The sequence below is a fragment of the Montipora foliosa genome, chromosome 11 (genome assembly GCF_036669935.1).
Source record: "Montipora foliosa isolate CH-2021 chromosome 11, ASM3666993v2, whole genome shotgun sequence".
Lineage (NCBI taxonomy): Eukaryota > Metazoa > Cnidaria > Anthozoa > Scleractinia > Acroporidae > Montipora > Montipora foliosa.
Window position 1 is genome coordinate 5715198 of NC_090879.1, and position 6290 is coordinate 5721487.

A 6290-nucleotide genomic window follows, 5' to 3' on the forward strand; every position below is an offset into this window, starting at 1 on the left:
CTTGTGCCAGTTTCGCGCTTCCCAAGGCCCACATAGCTGTGATGATCAACCAATCCCAGGTCATGCTCCATACAATCTATCAGGTCATTGCACACAATTACAGTAGTCAACTTTGTTGAATACAAGCTAAATACAGTTCAGCAGCTCTCTGTATTGGGACTGTTATAGGATGTTTACAAGAACCATAACCGGGTCGCTGTCTGAGATTTCATGGCTGGTGTCAGAGGACCGTCTGTGTTCAAGCTGGGGTCACTCACATTTAGTTTCAATTACAATGCCACCAAATCAAAATGCCTGATAACATACCAAGGGCTTAATATTCCCAAATGATGGGGGTGCTGCTTAATTTCTAGTATAGTGTAAAGAAAAAGTCTGTTTAAAAATTAAACATCTTCCTCATACAAAAACAACTTCCAATTTTTTCAGGGAGTGAATAAGTGTCAATGAGTGAGAAAAAGGATAAAACTACACAATCTGATGCTAAACTCTGTTTGATGATTGTAGTGACTTTATGGGGTCAAAGTCATGCAAGCATATTGATAGAAGGCAAGAGTTTTACAAACTTCACCGTTCCTGCAAATTCTCTTGAAAGATAATATGGGTTTGGTTTTCAAAGCATCAAATTTTGTGCATTAATTGTCAGTTTGCTGTGATATTACAAGCGACTGCTACTAGTGACATAGTGTCAATGTGCATGGACTCTGATAATGATCTGCAGCCTGGTGATAAGTGCATCTCTTGATGAAACCACCCAGCAAAACTTGACAAAACAGTACATAATCTGATCATCACAGATTAAACAAAACACACTGCAAGCATCACGAATGACAGTAAAGTTTGCCTCGATAACACGTGATTAGTGTGTGTACATCAATAGGTAAATAGACTCGCATCGATTGTAGTTTATAATAAAATAATAGTAATTGCCAGTGCTAATCACCCTTTACTTGCAGGATTAGGACTAAATTGCAAAAGGACACAGCTCACCAATGACAACAAAGTTTGCCTGGATAACACCCGAAGAGTGTGTTACATCAATAGATAAATAGACTCAGAAAGATTGTAGTAAAACTTGGATATTAAGGTTAGTGGGAAAGCAACACCTCTCTTCATAGCACCTGTTTCATAAAAAAAAATATAGAGTAAGGATAGATGGCCAAATGATGCCAGCTACGTGACCCCAAGCTGGGTGGAGAGTCTAGCGCGCTCCACTTTGTGCTTGTGCCACTTTCGCGCTTCCCAAGGCCCACATAGCCGTGATGATCAACCAATCCCAGGTCATGCTCCGTACAATCTATCAGGTCATTGCACACAATTACAGTAGTCAACTTTGTTGAATACAGGCTGAATACAGTTCAGCAGCTCTCTGTATTGTGACTGTTATAGGATGTTTACAGGAACCATAACAAGGTCGCTGTCTGAGATGTCATGGCTGGTGTCAGAGGACCGTCTGTGTTTAAGCTGGGGTCACTCAGATTTAGTTTCAGTTACAATGCCACCAAATCAAAATGCCTGATAACATACCAAGGGCTTACTATTCCCAAGTGATAGAGGTGTTGCTTAATTTCTAGTATAGTGTAAAGAAAAAGTATGTTTAAAATTTAAACATCTTCCTCATACAAAAACAACTTCAAATTTTTTCAGGGAGTGATTAAGTTTCAATGAGTGAGAAAAAGGATAAAACTACACAATCTGATGCTAAACTCTGTTTGATGATTGTGGTGACTTTATGGAGTCAAAGTCATGCAAGCATATTGATAAAAGGCAAGTGTTTTACAAACTTCACCGTTCCTGCAAATTCTCTTGAAAGATAATATGGGTTTGGTTTTCAAAGCATCAAATTTTGTGCATTAATTGCCAGTTTTCTGTGATATTAAAAGCGACTGCTACTAGTGACATAGTGTCAATGTGCATGGACTCTGATAATGATCTGCAGCCTGGTGATAAGTGCATCTCTTAATGAAACCACCCAGCAAAACTTGACAAAACACTACATAATCTGATCATCACAGATTAAACAAAACACACTGCAAGCATCACGAATGACAGTAAAGTTTGCCTCGATAACACGTGATTGGTGTGTGTACATCAATAGGTGAACAGACTCCCATCGATTATAGTTTAAAATAAAATAATAGTAATTGGCAGTGCTAATCACCCTTTACTTGCAGGATTAGGACTAAATTGCAAAATGGAACAGCTCACCAATCACAACAATGTTTGCCTGGATAACATCCGAAGAGTGCGTTACATCAATAGATGAATGGACTCAGAAAGATTGTAGTAAAACTTGGATATTAAGGTTAGTGGGAAAGCAACACCTCTCTTCATAGCACCTGTTTCATAAAAGAAATATAGAGTAAGGATAGATGGCCAAATGATGCCAGCCATGTGACCCCAAGCTGGGTGGAGAGTCTAGTGCGCTCCACTTGGTGCTTGTGCCAGTTTCGCGCTTCCCAAGGCCCACATAGCTGTGATGATCAACCAATCCCAGGTCATGCTCCATACAATCTATCAGGTCATTGCACACAATTACAGTAGTCAACTTTGTTGAATACAAGCTAAATACAGTTCAGCAGCTCTCTGTATTGGGACTGTTATAGGATGTTTACAAGAACCATAACCGGGTCGCTGTCTGAGATTTCATGGCTGGTGTCAGAGGACCGTCTGTGTTCAAGCTGGGGTCACTCAGATTTAGTTTCAATTACAATGCCACCAAATCAAAATGCCTGATAACATACCAAGGGCTTAATATTCCCAAATGATGGGGGTGCTGCTTAATTTCTAGTATAGTGTAAAGAAAAAGTATGTTTAAAAATTAAACATCTTCCTCATACAAAAACAACTTCAAATTTTTTCAGGGAGTGAATAAGTGTCAATGAGTGAGAAAAAGGATAAAACTACACAATCTGATGCTAAACTCTGTTTGATGATTGTAGTGACTTTATGGGGTCAAAGTCATGCAAGCATATTGATGGAAGGCAAGAGTTTTACAAACTTCACCGTTCCTGCAAATTCTCTTGAAAGATAATATGGGTTTGGTTTTCAAAGCATCAAATTTTGTGCATTAATTGCCAGTTTGCTGTGATATTACAAGCGACTGCTACTAGTGACATAGTGTCAATGTGCATGGACTCTGATAATGATCTGCAGCCTGGTGATAAGTGCATCTCTTGATGAAACCACCCAGCAAAACTTGACAAAACACTACATAATCTGATCGTTCACAGATTAAACAAAACACACTGCAAGCATCACGAATGACAGTAAAGTTTGCCTCGATAACACGTGATTAGTGTGTGTACATCAATAGGTAAATAGACTCGCATCGATTGTAGTTTATAATAAAATAATAGTAATTGCCAGTGCTAATCACCCTTTACTTGCAGGATTAGGACTAAATTGCAAAAGGACACAGCTCACCAATGACAACAAAGTTTGCCTGGATAACACCTGAAGAGTGTGTTACATCAATAGATAAATAGACTCAGAAAGATTGTAGTAAAACTAGGATATTAAGGTTAGTGGGAAAGCAACACCTCTCTTCATAGCACCTGTTTCATAAAAAAAAATATAGAGTAAGGATAGATGGCCAAATGATGCCAGCTACGTGACCCCAGGCTGGGTGGAGAGTCTAGCGCGCTCCACTTGGTGCTTGTGCCACTTTCGCGCTTCCCAAGGCCCACATAGCCGTGATGATCAACCAATCCCAGGTCATGCTCCGTACAATCTATCAGGTCATTGCACACAATTACAGTAGTCAACTTTGTTGAATACAGGCTGAATACAGTTCAGCAGCTCTCTGTATTGTGACTGTTATAGGATGTTTACAGGAACCATAACCGGGTCGCTGTCTGAGATTTCATGGCTGGTGTCAGAGGACCGTCTGTGTTCAAGCTGGGGTCACTCAGATTTAGTTTCAGTTACAATGCCACCAAATCAAAATGCCTGATAACATACCAAGGGCTTAATATTCCCAAGTGATAGAGGTGTTGCTTAATTTCTAGTATAGTGTAAAGAAAAAGTATGTTTAAAATTTAAACATCTTCCTCATACAAAAACAACTTCAAATTTTTTCAGGGAGTGAATAAGTGTCAATGAGTGAGAAAAAGGATAACACTAGACAATCTGATGCTAAAATCTGTTGGATGATTGTGGTGACAAAGCCATGCAAGCATATTGATGGAAGGCAACAGTTTTACAAACTTCACCGTTCCTGCAAATTCTTTTGAAAGATAATATGGGTTTGGTTTTCAAAGCATCAAATTTTGTGCATTAATTGCCAGTTTGCTGTGATATTACAAGCGACTGCTACTAGTGACATAGTGTCAATGTGCATGGACTCTGATAATGATCTGCAGCCTGGTGATAAGTGCATCTCTTGATGAAACCACCCAGCAAAACTTGACAAAACAGTACATAATCTGATCATCACAGATTAAACAAAACACACTGCAAGCATCACGAATGACAGTAAAGTTTGCCTCGATAACACGTGATTAGTGTGTGTACATCAATAGGTGAATAGACTGGCATCGATTGTAGTTTATAATAAAATTATAGTAATTGCCAGTGCTAATCACCCTTTACTTGCAGGATTAGGACTGAATTGCAAAAGGACACAGCTCACCAATGACAACAAAGTTTGCCTGGATAACACCCGATGAGTGTGTTACATCAACAGATGAATAGACTCAGAGAAATTGTACATGTAATAAAACTTGCATATTAAGGTTAGTGGGAAAGCAACACCTCTCTTCATAGAACCTGTTTCATAAAAAAAAATATAGAGTAAGGATAGATGGCCAAATGATGCCAGCCACGTGACCCCAAACTGGGTGGAGAGTCTAGCGCGCTCCACTTGGTGCTTGTGCCACTTTCGCGCTTCCAAAGGCCCACATAGCGGTGATGATCAACCAATCCCAGGTCATCCTCTGTACAATCAATCAGGTCATTGCACACAATTACAGTAGTCAACTTTGTTGAATACAGGCTGAATACAGTTCAGCAGCTCTCTGTATTGTGACTGTTATAGGATGTTTACAGGAACCATAACCGGGTCGCTGTCTGAGATTTCATGGCTGGTGTCAGAGGACCGTCTGTGTTCAAGCTGGGTTCACTCAGATTTAGTTTCAGTTACAATGCTACCAAATCAAAATGCCTGATAACATACCAAGGGCTTAATATTCCCAAGTGATAGAGGTGTTGCTCAATTTCTAGTATAGTGTAAAGAAAAAGTATGTTTAAAATTTAAACATCTTCCTCATACAAAAACAACTTCAAATTTTTTCAGGGAGTGAATAAGTGTCAATGAGTGAGAAAAAGGATAACACTAGACAATCTGATGCTAAAATCTGTTGGATGATTGTGGTGACAAAGCCATGCAAGCATATTGATGGAAGGCAACAGTTTTACAAACTTCACCGTTCCTGCAAATTCTTTTGAAAGATAATATGGGTTTGGTTTTCAAAGCATCAAATTTTGTGCATTAATTGCCAGTTTGCTGTGATATTACAAGCGACTGCTACTAGTGACATAGTGTCAATGTGCATGGACTCTGATAATGATCTGCAGCCTGGTGATAAGTGCATCTCTTGATGAAACCACCCAGCAAAACTTGAGAAAACAGTACATAATCTGGTCATCACAGATTAAGCAAAACACACTGCAAGCATCACCAATGACAGTAAAGTTTCCCTCGATAATGACAGTAAAGTTTCCCTCGATAACACGTGATTAGTGTGTACATCAATAGGTGAATAGACTCGCATGGATTGTAGTTTATAATAAAATAATAGTAATTGCCAGTGCTAATCACCCTTTACTTGCAGTATTAGGACTGAATTGCAAAAGGGCACAGTTCACCAATAACAAAGTTTGCCTGGATAACACATGAAGAGTGTGTTACATCAATAGATGAATAGACTCAGAAAGATTGTACATGTAGCAAAAATTGGATATTAAGGTTAGTGGGAAAGCAACACCTCTCTTCATAGCACCTGTCTCATAAAACAAATATTGAGTAAGGATAGATGCGTGGCCAAATGATGCCAGCCACGTGACCCCAAGCTGGGTGGAGAGTCAAGTGCGCTCCACTTGGTGCTTGTGCCACTTTCGCGCTTCCCAAGGCCCACATAGCCGTGATGATCAACCAATCCCAGGTCATGCTCTGTACAATCTATCAGGTCATTGTACACAATTACAGTAGTCAACTTTGTTAAATACAGGCTGAATACAGTTCAGCAGCTCTCTGTATTGTGACTGCTATAGGATGTTTACAGGAACCGAAA